At 37.4% G+C, this 17054-nt stretch overlaps 1 pseudogene; it reads right to left on the bottom strand.

The window, feature by feature from the left end:
- Nucleotides 1-15533: 15533 nt before the first annotated feature.
- LOC121140997 lies at nucleotides 15534-15620 on the bottom strand (annotated as a pseudogene).
- Nucleotides 15621-17054: the final 1434 nt, after the last annotated feature.

The following is a 17054-nucleotide window of genomic DNA, read 5'->3' as shown; positions in this document are numbered from 1 at the left end:
GGGTGTGCAGAAAAGATTGAAAAGAGCACCTGAATCATGCTGTTGAGAGACATCAGTATTTGACTTGTGAGTCAAGGCAAATGTTAAGCTTGAAATGCAGCATATGCATATCAGTCTACTGTAAGTTTTCAGAATCTATTACCTTGTCAAAGAATGAGAAGTACATGAAGTCAGAAACCTTGCCAGCAATCTCTAGCTGTTCTTTTATTCTGCTGGGTATCCAAAGTTTCAAAAGCAGATGTAAGTGCACCATTTAATAACCTTGTGCATTATTTTTTTCAGCAGCATGACCAGGAAAACAACAGATCACTAATATAGTCTAGGCACTAGGCATCATTTAAATAAAACCTGAAGGGAGTTAAATGTATCTTAACTTGTAACTATTACAATGACTAGATAGGCCATGAACTTAGGAGAAAACCAAATACTACTGTTCTCTAAAGGCATGTTGTAATAGGATGACCAGTAACAATATTCTTTATTCTCGTAGATCAGTGCCTTGTTCAGCCATCACTAGAGAAGCTTCTTCCTGTATTAGATGGGAACAAAGACAGAAACCCACAGCCAGACAATGTTCAGAAATTAGATAACTCAGAACATTCAGTCCTAAATGGGATATCTCCATTAAATCTCTTCCCTCAGAGCTCAGGGAAGCCTGCAGTAAAGGAAGCTAAAAAACTGTAAGAACCTGAGGGGAAGGAGGACACTAAGAAAATAAGACCTTCCAAACTCAGCAGGACAGATAACATATGCAAATTCACAGATATAGTGGCAGTATGCACAGGCCTGTATGGTTCTATCAGATGGGGTCCCAAGACTGAGAATGGAAGTGGACTCAAGCTTCCATCCCTGTTCTTGAAGCTATCTCCAGCTGATAACCACTGACAAATGAAAAACTAGCTTTCTCCAATGGAGTCTCTCTGGGGAAACAAAATCACTCTTAAGGGTAGACCCCATACCTTGCAGTAGATGGTCAACATAAAATGAATTCAAAGACATCTTTGAAAGTTCTTTGTCTCACGTCTTGTTGGGGCTTTTTTTTTTTAACTTTACAGGCCTTTTTCATATAAATATGGCTACTGGTTTTGAGTTTTAGGGGATTCCTGTGTGTGTGAATGTGTGTTTCCCTGCATTTACATATGTTTCTCAGGTATTTTCTTTACCTCTTTGTCTTCTGTTTGTTGGTTTTATATGGTTCCAATTTGTTTGTGTTTGCTATATCTTTTTTTATTTTTTATTATTATTTAGATGCCTGTTTGCTTTCTGATGTGAGATAGAAAGAGTGTAGATTCAGATAGGAGGTGAGATGGGGAGGATATTGGAAGAGTTGGGGGAAGGAAAATCATAATCAAAATATATTGTATAAAAATTATTTTCATTATAGAAAGATTTAAAGCTGAAATTAGAAAATTAAAGGAAAGAGCATAACTTCTTTTATCTTAACATATTCAAAACCTAATATGTTCATCATTGGAAGTAATATTCTTCGCCATATTGTCCCTTCTGCAAATCACACTATTCATTTGTTTGCTAAACACTAAGTCCATATCAAAGATCCATTTCCTTCACCAGCCCCCTTCATCACTATTAATATCTAAACAAATCACTTCTATTTCAGTTTTATAATTGTTCATTGCCATCTCTGGTAGAGAACAGTGTACATTGCCCTATTTTTATGTTTGTGTCTTTTCTCTGATTAAACTGTATGTTCCTTCATGTTGGAGATCTTGGCCTTTTATCTCTTATTCTTCCACTTGGCTGTCTATACACTAAGACGGGCAAAGTGTCATTCAATTTCTGTTGACTACATAATGAACATTGTTTTGAGATATTTTCATACTGTAAAGAGGTACTACTGTGATTAATGTAATAAAAAGCTGAACATCCAATAGCTATACAGGAGAGATAGGTAGGACTTCCAAGCAGAGAGTGAAAGAGGATAAAATTGAGGCACTTAGGATATGCCAGCAAGACACAGAACAAGTTGGACACACAAAATAAGAAAAGAGGTTGTAGAGAGAAGCCTTCTCGCCAGCCTGGTTCCAGAGCTGCATCAGTCCCAAATAGACACACAGGAGGCTATATTAATTATGAAGCTTTTGGCCTTGCTTGTTTCTTACTGGCTAGCTCTGACTTAAGTATTTATCCCATAATTGTTAATCTAAGTATTTCTCTTATTGGGGAAGTTTCCAGGCTTCCTACCCCATGGCGGTTACATCTTGACTTCCTTGTGTTTCTCCTACCCAGAGTTCTCCTGGATTCCTAGTCCCATCTATCTTGCTTCCCTATTGGCCAACAGTGCTTTATTGACATATACACAGAACTTCCCCAAAAAGAGGTAAAAGCCACATGTTAGAATGTAGATTAATAAAAAGTATGGGTTAATGTAACTTACAAGAGCTAGTGGGACAATCCTAAGCTAAGGCTGAGTTTTCATAATTATTAATAAGTCTCTGTCATTATTTGTGAGCTGGCAATCTAAAGGAAAGTCTGATTACAGAACATTTGTTGAAGAACAAATGAATAGATATATTATGGAATGTATGAATGAAGGAATGAGTAAGTGAATGAATAAACATCTACACAAGGCGACTATGCTAAACACTTCATTTTGTTTACCTGATTCACTGAAGTTTTCTTTTAAGAAAACTAGAACTCAAAGATTTGGAATCACTCTACACAGGAACTTTAGTAGTTAGGAACAATCAATGGTCACAGAGAGGCAGGATGACACCACTATATAAAAAGAGCCATTGGGTGTCTGCTTAGAAAACTTGGGAGCAAATCATGATGTGTAGAATTTAGATGAAGAAATGGTTGGCATGGGGGGTTTCTACATGATAATAGAGTCTATTCAGAATATCAAATTTACTGTGGAAATACCAAAAGCAGAAGAAAATGTCACACATTGGCAAAAAAAAAAGTGAGAAGTCAATTATGTAAACTTCAATTTCTTTGAAGGGGAAAGATTGTAATCCAAAGCTCAACTTCACATTTCCTGTTTAAATATTGTTAATTTGGGTGTTAATCTGTATTTGATTGCTAGAGTATGGGTTGCAAATATTGATTACTATAAAATGAAGACTAGGCTTCATTTGTGAAAGGAAGCTGAAAGCTCATTTATGTCAACCTAAGTGGTAAACACCATCTTGAGAGCCCGAGTCATTCCCAAACTAAAGGGGGATTTTTTTCCCACTTTTACTCTGCTTTACCAGTCTCTATTCACTTGACCAAATTTAGATCCCATATCTGGGCATATGCACAAAACACAAAATAAGAGATTCCCTTCATTGACTTCTTACTATAAAACTATATTTTCCTAAGGAACCACAAGGCATGCCATGTCTCTTAAAGATTGACAAACTCAACCTGTGATATACAGTAAAGGAGAAAGATCACAAGAAAGAATCCCAGCTGAGAAGAATATGCTACCTGAACATGCTTTCCTTTTATTAACAACAAACAATATTAAGATATAAAGGAGAGGCATGGTCTTGCAGAGAGTTAATGAACCGAATACTCCATGATGTAAGAGGTGACAACATATCTAACCCTGATATTATTCTTCAGTGGATTGCTAGGATACTGAATGCTATTTTACTACACACTATATGAAGTCTGACAACTGGGTTTACAAAGAGATTTTTCATATGTGATGAGGGGACTGAATTTATGAGACTACTTAAACTCATTTCTGGATATGTGTAACTGACCAAACAATTCCATGTAGACACCATAAGGAATTCAGATTGTTTGTGTAGCTGATGAATTTTATGTTTTAATTTTTAAAAACTCTTTAGTAGGTTGATAAGTAAAGACTCAAAATGTTTCCTAGACATATAAGAAGGGTATTAGTGAGATGAATTTTATCTCTGCCAAGATGACCAAAATGTCAATGATCAGATGAAACAAAGTAAAACTTCTCACTGCCCCAAGCTAAAGTAGTAGAAGATAAAAATTATAAAGGCATTATGTACAGTTGCATGTGAAATGACCCTCACAGCTCTGCTTTTCCTCACAGGCTCTTCAGTCTGAAGAGTTGGTGATGCTGTTTTTTGGGGGAAGGCAGTTGAAACATCTAGAATAGGAAATAGCTGGCATAAAAGGGTCACAGAGCTTTGAGAGCTAAAGCCTGACCTCACTTGCAGCCTCACTGTCTATTTCTCAATCTTTCAAAACAGTGAAGAGCTGTTGATACATGCTTCTAATACCATATCACAAACTCTGTCTTACCTTTTCTGCCATGCTGAATGGATTCCATCAGTCCAAACAAGTCCATCCTTCCCTGAGTTGCCTCCACTGTGAATCTTGTCACAATAATAAGAAGGTAATTAACAGATGAGGTCTTCAAAGATTATATGAATCTGAACTAGAGAAAATTCTTAAATAGCACATATGGTGGAGTTTTATAATTACAAGGTAAAGTTTTATCATACAAAGTTGCTTATTAATAGTATATTATATGACTTTCTGCAGGAACCTATGAGTCCATCGTCAACTGTATATTAGACAATATAGAGATTTCATGAACCACAACAGCCAGCCCAAAACTCTGTAGTTACTGCATACCATCTAAGTAGCCATCTGTTAACTCAAGAGCTATGGCTCCTAAAGCTGGACTGGTCTAATGGAAAGACATTGAATTTAATATTTGAAGCATCATTAAAATATGCTAATTTTGAAACAAATTAATTGCCGGAATAGGAGAAGGTGACTAGGAATAGAAGTAGAAGTTGCATAGCAAGATGGCAACTGAGTTGAGGTGGGTTTGAAATAAAAATAAACACTAATATGTTGGTAGACACTGATAGTATCTCATGCTGTTATATAAGCTGGTTTCAGTCTCTTACTGGTCTCCCCTATTTCCTTGTCCCTTTAGATATTTTTGTAGGTATTCCTGACCAAGATATAAGGATGAGATTGAAATGATGAGTAACTTAGTATCTTACTCAACGTTGACTTAACATAGAAATGAGGCACAATCTTGACTTCTTCAAATGTGACTTGCTAACTTGAAAAGCAAACCACCACCCTGTGTTTATATATTGGTCTATTCCACAGAAGTCTTAAGAACTATGCTATGAAATGTGTTTCATGTTGGCCTGAACTGACAATGGATGTGCGGTTCTTACTGGTTAAGAGAATGTTCTCTGTGAATTTTGTTTCTGTTTCTTTGAGATGTTCTTTTGATACAGCTCAGGTTGGCCTTGAACTTGTGATCTTACTGCCTCTCTTTTCAAGTACTGTGATTATCAAAAAATAATTCTTAATTCTAAAATCACACTCTATGGTATAAAAATGTCTTCTCATCTATACCATGATTATAGGAGGAAATGTACTTTGGTTTTGTTTACTTTCATTTTTGTTTAATTTACAAAAATGTAACTTAAAGACATATCGTTTTATGAAATAAAATGCAGAAGTATCTGGAGAAGAATATGATAAATTTTCTTTCTTACATTTTCAATCACCAGTGCTGTACTGTCGGACAGTCTACATGTTTTATATGCTCAAACAGTTCAGATACAGCTGGAACCCACTTTAACCTCCCATCTCTATGGCCTACAGTTCCAGAGAGCAATGAGATGGATTTGTTTTCTGACCTTAGGTGCTCAAATTCATTCCTTATAATCACAGAAGTGTATGATATAAGGTGATTCTCTGTGTTTCAAGGAAAGATCCTATACATTGGTATCCTGTGAGAATGCAAAGTGCTGGGACAAGATATGAAAAGAAGTAAACAAACTTGATTAGTGCTATTATGAATTGTGGTTTCAGCGTCACCCTGCTTGGGATATTGCAGCTTCAGGATCTTCACAAGGTAGTAAATCTTCAAAACTACTATTTTTATGTCTAACACTATTTCTTCAAAGAAATGTCAATTTTTACAGCTGTTCACTGATGACTCTATATTGGTATATATCTAGGTTTCTAGCAGAGAAATGACAACAAACATTTCTGAAGAGAAAAAAAACACAAAACAATACATTGTTGAAAGTTAAAACACTTCTAGCCCATGAAACCATTCTCCCAAAGTGGCAAAATTCAGGGCCAAGGCAGACCTTTTCAGACCAAGAGTACTACAGTATGTGAGCATCCAGATCCTTTGGCCATGTGGAATATTGCCCTCTGTTAGAATTCAAAATGCAATCATTGCTGAGGCTATGCTTGAAATATCATGAAGGAAACCTTTGGAAATGGCTTATGAGAGAATCTTGGAGAGGCAGACTGGCAAGCTATCAAGAGAACTCAGAACACTACAATAATGATAAAATAAGAAAGTAAAGATTATGTTCATGAGGTTCCAGACAAAAAAAGAGAAAGGATGTACTGGGAATTAAGAACCATTTTGTTTACACTGTAGAAAAGACTTTGTGTGCATTTTGTCTGAGACAGCAGGAGACAGAGTGGGAAGGGAAAGATAGAAGAAAAAGTGATGGGTAGGAGAAATTCAAGGAAACACAGCATTTAAGCAGCAGCCTTGGCATTTATGATATTCATTTGTAGACACAATACAGTGAAAACATGGGAATAAAACCCTTGGTAGAAGATTTTGAGAAAAAATATGTTTAAAATGAAATGCAAGAACCATAGAGTTGTTAGATATTTATACTTTTATTAAGAAATCTTGAGTTTTACATTGGGCAATAAGATAATACCATGGTGGCTTCTCAGAAATGAGTAATACCCAACTCAATGCAGACTCAAAAGTATAATAAATTAAAATTGAAAGACATTTTAGGGCAGAGGATTTTTAGATCAGAATGTTGACTCATCCTGCGCATTTAGAACTACAAAAGCCAGCAAGACACAATTAGGCAATAGCCATTATTCAAATTGAGCCTAATAAGCTTCCAGTGAGAGGAGAACTTGGCATGGTGCTGGTTTTACAGAAGTAAGAAGGCAAGCATTATGGGGATTACACCAAAATTTCAGAGAAAAGTGTAGAGAGTACATGTGACAGAATCAGAGTTCCTGAGGAGCAGCCCTACCAGAGCTGGGCATGAATGCTATAGAAGTGAAGCCAAAGCTGATACAAGATCCCAAGATGACAGACATGCCAAAAATATCAAACTGCCAATGAGAAGAGCATGCCAAACATGCCCAGGAGAAAGTCTGTAAGAGGTCTTAGAGGTATGGTTCTCTATGCCCACATCTGAATACACAGTGCTGAAGATGCTTAACACAGGTGATTAGTGTCTAGTGTTTGCCATTTTTTGTATCTGTCTTGCATTTTTCCAATCTTCTCTTGTTATTTTACTACTTCTTAAACAAATAACAATAATATATATTAGAATTGACAGACCAAAAGCAGTTTGCATTGTGAGATAGACACGAGGCTTTGGTGTCCATAGGCAAACATAGTGTTGTTTGGATCTGAAATGTGACCAAAACACTCCTTGGTTAAGTACTTGTTTTTCAATTGTGTGGGTGGCAGAAAGTTTAGAGGAAGTAAGGGCATCATAGGAAGTCTTTGGCCACTAGTGGCATACCTTCTGAGGAGACTGAGGGAGAGACCCAGTTCCTGCTTCCTGTGTATGTGTGTCTGTCTGTCTGTGTATCTCTCTCTTCCTTCCTCCTTCCCCCCTCCCCCTCTCTTTCTCTCTTCTCCTATCTTTCAAAGTAGGCATGATATGAACAGACTGTTTAACCACATACTAGAATGTCTGCCTGACCATAGACCCAAAGCAAAAGGAGCAATCAGTTATTAACTGAAACCTCAGAAACCATGAGTCAAAATGAAATTTTTACTATGTAAGTTAATGATCTGATGTATTTTACAACTGTAATAAAGTAGCTACCACAGTCACCTATACTATTTATTTCTACGGTTGAATACTTTGATAAATGGCAGAGGAAAGTGAGTTATAATTCCAACTAAATACTACAAAGATTCCTTTTAAAAAGTTGAAAGGAACTTGGAGTGCATTATATGTGGATCAACCCCAAGTGGCCCATGAGCATCTTAAATGCTGCATGTACTTTACTTCCACAGGGAGTTCATTGCAACAAGTTCCCAAGATAGCAAAGGCAAATGTGTCATACAGACAGTCAACTGGACTCTTGTGGAAAGGAAGAAGGCAATTCATATTACTGCAATACAGAAAAAAAGCAGGATGTTCTTGGTTCTTGACTGTCTCATCAGGATCCAAAGACAGTATAAAAACCTCAAGAGTTACTTCTTAAGAGCCAACAAGTGAAAAACAGATAAACCTAAGGGAGAGCTCTTCAGAAGTCTTGGGATCCCTACCTGGTTGGAGGATAATGATGCCTCTCTCCTGTAAACACTGGGAGAAGCAACTGCTTCTTCAAATATGAACACAGCAGAGGAAGACACAACAACAGGGGAATTGCAACAAGTGACACTACCAAGAGAATGCAGTCACATTCTAGTAACCCAGAAATAGTGATTTGTGTAGGATCTGATGAAGAATTTAAAAATAACTGTATCAAGAAAGAGCAAACATGCAAAAGAACTTAAATAATTCAAAAATTCTAGAGCTGAATGGTACAATGAATGAGATAGATTGCAATTAGAGTGCACCAATACTAGACTTGATTTAACAGAAAAAGTAATCTGTTAACTTAGATTCCTTTAAAGAGACCTAGTCAAGAAGGAAATGAAGGAAAGCAATGAAAGGAATAAAGAAGCCTACAGAGTTTTGGGCAGCAGTAAGAGAACAAAAATAGGCTTGGCAGATCAAAAGATAGGAAAAGAGAAAAACTAAAGGAAACTTAAAAGGCAAAGAAAGTTTACTTAAAGAAATAATGGTTAAAGAGATCTCAAGTATGAGGAGAGATAAGGATATTCAGAAACTTAAACACTTTTCCAATGAGTTCCATTGTAAATAAAAGTACACCACAATGCATTATAATGAAATGCCAAAACTCAATGACAAGGAATTTTGAAAATGGAGAAAGGGTCTTATCACATACAAAGGAACTGACCATATTTTAGAAAATTTCTCAGGGGGAATGCTGTAGGCTAAGAGATAGTGGGAGGTCATATTAGGAGAGAAGTAGGTCTTAAAATCTCCTAGATTGTGAAAACACAAAGCTTTAAAAAACAACCCAACTTTGCACCAAAAGGAACAGAAAAAGAACAAAACAAAGCTCATTGCAGAAAAATAATAAAGATTAATCAAGCATAGTAGTCTAGATATTAGTAAAAAACATAAAAATACAAAAAAACGAAAGGCAAGTATTGGGGAAACTAAGTTAGTGAAGCTTTACTTAAACTAAGAAGAAAACAAAAGACAAACAAAATCATAAGTTTTAGGGAGAGATCTTACATACCCGTAGCACTGACCATGGAGGTGTGGGTTGGTACCCTACTTCTGACAGCAGATAACATGGAATATGGAGTTGCACAGGGTAGGTTTTCATATAGTGTTTATTGAGGGGGAAGTCACATGAGAAGCTGAGAAACTGAGGTCAGTGCTTTGCTTGTCTCCAAACCTTGACCGGAACCCACAAGAGAGGTGACCCCTTCCTTCTAGTCCTTTATGCCCTGCCATAGAGAAGTGTACAAGTTGGGACACTAGGGAATAGTAGGGTTTAGTATTGCTACAATGGGGTAGTAAGTGAGTAAAATCAATGAACAGCTTGGAGTAAACCAAAGAAACTAGTAGAAAGGAGGGAACAATGGAAAACAAATTAGATCAGACATAATTGAACCAGGACTAAGTAATAGAATTTTCAAAGTTGTCAACTAGTCCCACAAAGGAGTTGCTGGCCAGAAATGACTTTTACTCTGTCCTGTGAAATATTTCATGATCATATTTATTAACTCTCCTGGCTGCAATCAAGGTTTTTTTTTTAGCTCTACTTATAATTTTAAAAAGACCTGTGTGTGTGTGTGTGTGTGTGTGTGTGTGTGTAGTCAACAGATCCCCCACCCCCGGGAATCAGAAGCAGTTGTGAGCCACCATGTTGGTACTGGGAATTGACCTCAGGGCCTCTACAAGAGCAACCAGTCCTCTTAACTGCTAAGCCATCTCTCTAGAACTGTGTTTTTTATTCTAAACTTGATTTTGCTTATTTCACTTTTTCATAGTTCAACATCTAAGCCACTTTCCAATCCTTTCTCATACAAAATTTCATTGCCACTTGAATTGTGGCTAAAAGAAGACTCCTTCTTCTCTCTAAACAAACAAAAGAATAAAAATCTGTCTCTTGTTCTAAACTTCTCTTGGGATGGAAGGATCTGTGCAAATAACACAACAGAATAGGTTTCCCCTTGAGGCAGAGGAGTCGCTCAATGTGAGGACAAGACTTGTGATGAAAAGGAGTTGTGCATGGGAGAGTGTGTTAGTTAATTTTACATCACTATAACAAAATGGCAGACATTAATAACTTAAACAAGGAAGGACTTATTGGGACTCACATTTTCAGGAGTTTCAGGTCAAGGACTGTTGAATCTATTACTTTTGTCCTGGAGTAACAAGGAGGAGGAAGAGGAGGAGCTTCTTAGTAAGCTGGAAGTGGCAAATAACAAGGAAGTAGATATACCTGTCAAGAAATATGCCTCTAGAGATTCCATTTTCTAACTAGGCTCTGCCTTCCACAGTTCCACAATCTCCCTAAAGTATATTCAAAATTCTAAGTTGGTCATGGAACAAGCCATTCATTGGTAGAAGTTGTTATTACTTACCTTTTGGAACACTTTCAAGATACACCCAAAGGTAGGGTTTGCTAATCTTCTAGGCACCTTCCAATCAGACTTAAAACACTGCCCATCTAGACAAATTGAAGTGTTCAGAGCACTACCAGGCAAGTCAGCAACTACATGGTGACATCACTGCCTTTGATCACCTTACAAGAACCAAGATAGTCACTATGCTTCACACTAGGAATGCTGTGTATCATGCACCACAACATTTATCTCTCTACTTTTTAGTTAACATTTTGTATTGATCATTCTCTCCTATGGGGAAATTGTCACATACTATCTTGGAAGCATTATTCTATATCTCCTATCTGCTGCAAGAATCAACAGCAAATTGCTCAAACCATGCCACATTTTTTATTTGACATGTAAAGAGGAATGTCTATAGTAAGCTGAAGGCACAAATACTGTGAAAATACATGATAATTTTTCAAATCTGGTAGCTCACCTGTACAGGCATATGGCTTGTGCATGCATTGTATCCCTCCACTAAGGTACTGGTGCAGCATCCAGCACCCATCTCTGCTGCATGAATGAATTTCTATGAAACACAGTGCTAATGTTCTTTGTGTACTATCTAAATGTTTTACATCACTTCTTTTTTTAATTTTTATTTTTAAATTTAAATTTAAATTAGAAACAAGGTTGCTTCACATGTAAATCCCCGGTCCCTTTACCTTTCTCTCGCTTCCTCCCACGCCCTCACACCACCCCAAATTCTCCTCTTTCTCCAGGGAGGGTGAGGCCCTCCATGGGGGTTTCCATAGTCTGTCCTTTCATTTAGGGCAGGGCATAGACCCTCCCCCAAGAGTCCAGGCCGAGAAAGCATCTCTCATTGTGGGATGGACACCCAAAATCCATTTGTATGCCAGGGACAAAAACTGATCTACTACCCAAGGCCCCATAGATTGCCTAGGGCTCTCACTGACACCCACATTCAGGGGATCTTGATCAGTCCCATGCTGGATTCCCAGCCATCAGTCTGTGATTCAAGAGCTAACCCTTGTCAGGTCAGCTGTTTCTGGGGGTTAAACCCACCCAGTCTTAACACGTTTGATCAACAGTCCTCCCTCTCTGTCACTGGGTTTCTTGAGTTCAGCTCAGTGTTTAGCTATGGGAGTCTGCCTCTGCTTCCATCAGCCATTGAATGAAGGTTCTGTTTCCCAGATTCTCTGGCCATGGGATTGCAGGCTGGCACTCCCCTGATTAAAGTCCAAAATCCATGTGAGAGAGTTTGGTGACTGGGTTACCTCATTCAGGATGGTTTCTTCTAGTGCCATCCATTTGCCTGCAAATTTCAGGATTCTATTGTTTTTTCTGCTGAATACTACTCCATTGTGTAAATGTACCACATTTTCTCTATCCATTCTTCAGGTGAGGGGCATCTAGGTTGCTTCCAGGTTCTGGCTATTACAAATAATGCTGCTATGAACATAGCGGAACAGATGTCCTTGTTGTATGAATGTGCATCTTTTGGATATATGCCTAGGAGTGGAATTGCTGGGTCTTGTGGGTAGGTTTATTCCCATTTTTCTGAGGAATCTCCATACTGATTTTCAAAGTGGCTGTACGAGTTGGCACTCCCATCAGCAGTGGAGGAGTGTTCCCCTTTCTCAACAACCTCTCCAGCATAAACTGTCATTGGTGTTTTTTATTTTAGCCTTTCTGACAGAAGTAAGATGGTATCTCAGAGATGTTTTGTTTTGCATTTCCCTGATGGCTAGGGATATTGAGCATTTTCTCAAGTGCCTCTCAGTCATTTTGACTCCTCTATTGAGAATTCTCTATGTAATTCTGTAGCCCACTTTTTAATTGGATCTTTTGGTGTTTTGGAGACTTGCTTCTTGAGTTCTTTGTAAATTTTGGAGACCAGCCCTCTGCCAGATGTGGGGTTAGTGAATATCTTTTCCCATTCGGTGGGATGCCTTTGTGTCTTGGTGATGGTGTCCTTTGCCTTACAGAAGCTTCTCAGTTTCAGGAGGTCCCATGAATTAATTGTCTATCTCACTGTCTGTGCTACTGGTGTTATGTTCAGGAAGCCGTCTCCTGTACCAATTTGTTCCAGGGTACCACCCACTTTCTCTTCAAAGAGGTTCAGTGTGTCTGGATTTATGATGAGGTCTTTGGTCCATTTGGACTTAAGTTTTGTACCTGGTGATAACCATGGATCTATCCACATTCTTCTACATGCCAACATCCAGTTAAGCCAGCACCATTTGTTGAAGATGCTTTCTTTTTTCCATTGCATATTTTTATATTCTTTGTCAAAGATCAGATGTTAACACATGTATGAGTTAATATCAGGGTGTTCAGTTCCATTCCATTGGTCTACCTATCTGTTTAAGGGCCAACACCAAGCTGTTTTTAGGACTACAGCTCTACAATAGAGGATGAAGTCAGGGATGGTGATGCCTCCAGATGTTGCTTTATCAAATAAGGTTGTTTAGATTAACTTAGGTCCTTTGATTTTTCATGCAAAGTTGATTATTGTTCTTTCAAGGTCTGTTTAAGAATTGTGCTGGTATTTTAATGGGGATTTCATTGAATCTGTAGATTGATTTTGGCAGGATTGCCATTTTTACTGTGTTGATCCTACCTATCTAAGAGTATGGTAGATCTTTCCATTTTCTGGTGTCTTCTTTAATTTCTTTCTTTAAAGACTCAAAGTTCTTGCGATACAGGTCTTTAACTTGTTTGGTTAGCATTTCCCCAAAGTATTTTATGTTGTTTGTGGCAATTTTTTAGGGTGATATTGCTCTGATTTCTTTCTCAGCCCTTTAACCGTCTGTGTATAGTAGGGCTACTCATTTTCTTGAGTTGATCTTGTAGCCTGCCACTTTGCTGAAAGTATTCATCAGTTGTAAGAGTTCCCTTTTAGACTTTTTGGGATCATTTATGTAAACTATTATATCATCTGCAAATAGTGAAAGTTTGACCTCTTCCTTTCCAATTTATATCCCCTTGATCTCTTTTTGTTGTTGTATTGCTCTAGCTAGAACTTCAAGTACAATATTAAAAAGGTATGGAGAGAGTGGACAGCCTTGCCTTGTTCCTGATTTTAGCAGAATCCCATTGTATTTCTGTCCATTTAGCTTGATGTTGGCTGTTGGTTTACTGTATATAGCTTTTACTATGTTTAGGTTTGTTCCTGTCATCCCGGATCTCTCGAAGACCATTATCATGAAGGGGTGTTGGATTTTGTCAAAGGATTTTTCAGCATCTAGTGAGATGATCATGTGATTTTTGTTTCTCAGCCTGTTTACATGGTGGACTACATTGATGGAATTTTGTATGTTGAACCATCCCTGCGTCCCAGGGATGTAACCTAATTGATCGTGATGAATGATTGTTTTGATGTGTTCTTGGGCCTGATTTGCCAGTATTTTATTGAGTATTTTTGCATCCATGTTCATGAGGGATATTGGTCTGAAGTTCTCTTTCTTAGTAGTGTCTTTGTGTAGCTTGGGGATCAAGGTTATTGAAGCCTCATAGAAAGAGTTTTGCAAAGACCCTTGTGGTTCTATTACATGGAATACTTTGAGAAGAATTGGTATAAGCTGTTCTTTGAATTTTTGGTAGAATTCTGCACTGAGGCCATCTGGACCTGGGCTTTTTCAGTTGGAAGATTTTTGATGACTGCTTCTATTTCCATAGGTCTATTTAAATTGCTTACTGTTATTTATTTAATTTTGATAAGTGATAGCTATCCAGAAAATTGCCCATTTCCTTTAAATTTTCGAATTTTGTGGAGTACAGATTTTCAAGGTATAACCTGATGATTCTCTGGATTTCCTCAATGTCTGTTGTTATATCCCCCATTTTGTTAATCACTCTGTTAATTTGCATGTTCACACTCTGCCATTTGGTAAATTTGGACAAAGGTTTGTCTATCTTGTTGATTTTCTCAAAGAATCAACTCTTCATTGCATTGATTCTTTGTATTGTTTACCTAGTTTCTACTTTATTGATTTCAGCCCTCATTTTGATTATTTCCTGGCTTCTACTCCTCCTGGGTGATTTTGCTTCTTTGTGTTCTAGAGTTTTCTGTAGTGTAACTATTCTCCAGTTTCTTCATGTAGGTACTTAGTCCTATGAACTTTCCTCTTAGCACTGCTTTCAAAGTGTCCCATAGGTTTGGGTTTATTGTGTCTTCATTCTCAGTGAATTCAATAATTCTTTAATTTCGTTCTTTATTTCTTCTTTGATCCAGGACTGGTGCAATTTTGCATTATTCAATTTCCATGAGTGTGTAGGGTTTCCGCAATTTGTGTTGTTGTTGAATTCTAATTTTAATGCATGGTGGTCTGATAAGATGCATGGAGTTATTTCAATTTTTTTGTGCCTGTTCAGGTTTGATATGTTGTCAAGTATGTGGTCGGTTTTTGAGAAGGTTCTATGTGGTGCTAAGAAGAAGGTATATTCTTTTTTATGTGGATGGAATGTTCTATAGATGTCTGTTAATCCTAATTGGGTCATAACTTCTATTAGGCCCTTTGCTTCTTTGTTAAGTTTCTGTCTGGTGTTCCTGTCTAGTGGTGAGAGTGGGGTGTTGAAGTCTCCAACTATAAGCGTGTGGGGCTTTATATGTAATTTGGGTTTTAGTAATGTTTCTTTTATGAACGATGCCTTTTTATTTGGGGCATAGATGTTCAGAATTGAAACTTCATCTTGGTGGGTTTCTCCTGTGATGAGTATGTAATGACCTCCTTCGGCTCTTTTGATTGATTTTATTTTAAAGTCTAACTTATTAGATATTAGGCTTGCTACCCCCGCTTGTTTCTTGGGTCCATTTGGTTGGAAAATCTTTTCCCAACCTTTAATTCTGAGGTAATGTCTGTCTTTGAGGCTGGGATGTGTTTCTTGTAAAAATATGTAATGTTTCACAAATTTGCATGTCATCCTTGTGCATGGGCCATTCCAATTTTAGTAAATGTGCTGCCAAAGTGAGCACTTTATACCACTTCTTAAATACTGTCAAAGAATTCAATTTTTAAAATGCTTCTTAGGTTAGTAAGGCTACTTCTCGTAGATACCTACAGATGCTAACCTTACTTTTGAAAATCAGCAGAATATGGTTTCTCATTTATGTCAAACAGTCAAGAAACACAGCAATGCCAAAGGACTACTGAGCACACCAGAACCAAAATGGAGTTCAAATATGTTCTTCATAGACTCGGTTCTTTCATGTGAGACCCCTTTGCACTGTCTATCATAGAAATCCCTTACTTCTTGTCATGCTCCTTTGTACTCACTGAGTAACCCCAATTCCCTTTCTACTCCTACACATTGTTAGCTTAGTAAAATACCATTGTTGTTGGCTCATGTACTGGAAGTCTAGTCTATGGCATCTTTCCTAACTTTGGAATGACAATCAAGTGAACCCATCAGAGATCAATATTCCTAAAGAGTTGGATATGAATCTCTGTAATCTTCTATGTATTGCCTCCAGAAAGAAACAATGGTGGAAAAGGTTATAAGGCCACCTGCCCACAAAGAAAAACTTTCTCTCCTACAGACCTTCTATTGCTTTCACTTGGAGACTTCAAGCTTAAGCTACAATAGTTTTCCATTTGGCTATATTTATTGAAATAATAACTTAGAGTTTGAGAAGATTTTGACACTAAAAATATAGTTTGAATTTTACAAGCTGAAGCCTTTGGAAAGGTCATCTTTTCTGTTCTTAGATTTATGAAACACAATGTTTGTGATGGCTCTGTCTATGCTCTTGTTTCTTTACCCACAGAGCCATTTCTGTGTAAATGCCATTTTCTCAAGCCATCTTGCAGAGGTGAAATCATACACAGAAAACCAAGATTCTATTCAACCTGGTAAGATTTTAAGATGTTTTCTCTGTGCTTTATTTTGTCCTGTTCATCTAGTCCCATTTACTAAGAAATCCGAAATCACAAAAATGTCCTATAGTGTCAACAATAACAAATCAAGAAACAGAAGACACAGTCACAATACCTTACATTCACAGCTCAGGGTTTGAAACTTGATAACAGATCATGGTCCTTCCTTATTGAACTTTGACACAGGGATAAACAACAGAGAATGGTGTATTGTTTTAGTGAGAAACATGGTGAGATTAGTGTGGCCTGAATTCAGGGAAAGCAGGCTTCTAATCTTTCAAAAGAACAGCAGAGTGATGTTTATGGCTTCCTTTGCCAGAAAAACTGCCCATCAGTAAAAACAGAATGGTTTTGTTAAAGAAAGAAGAAGAAAGAAAGAGAGAGAGAATAAGGGAAGCTTGCATGCTGGACCATGACATTCTAGTGGAATACTTCAAAATGTGATTTTATACAAGTTACTCTGAACCTTAGTCTCCTCAATCATTAATGTTCTGAGAATTAATGAAAAAATATAAAACACCTTAGTGCCTGAC

This window comes from Mesocricetus auratus, unplaced genomic scaffold (genome assembly GCF_017639785.1).
Source record: "Mesocricetus auratus isolate SY011 unplaced genomic scaffold, BCM_Maur_2.0 Super-Scaffold_100006, whole genome shotgun sequence".
In the NCBI taxonomy this organism is placed as follows: domain Eukaryota; kingdom Metazoa; phylum Chordata; class Mammalia; order Rodentia; family Cricetidae; genus Mesocricetus; species Mesocricetus auratus.
This window is presented reverse-complemented; position numbering and strand designations above follow the sequence as displayed.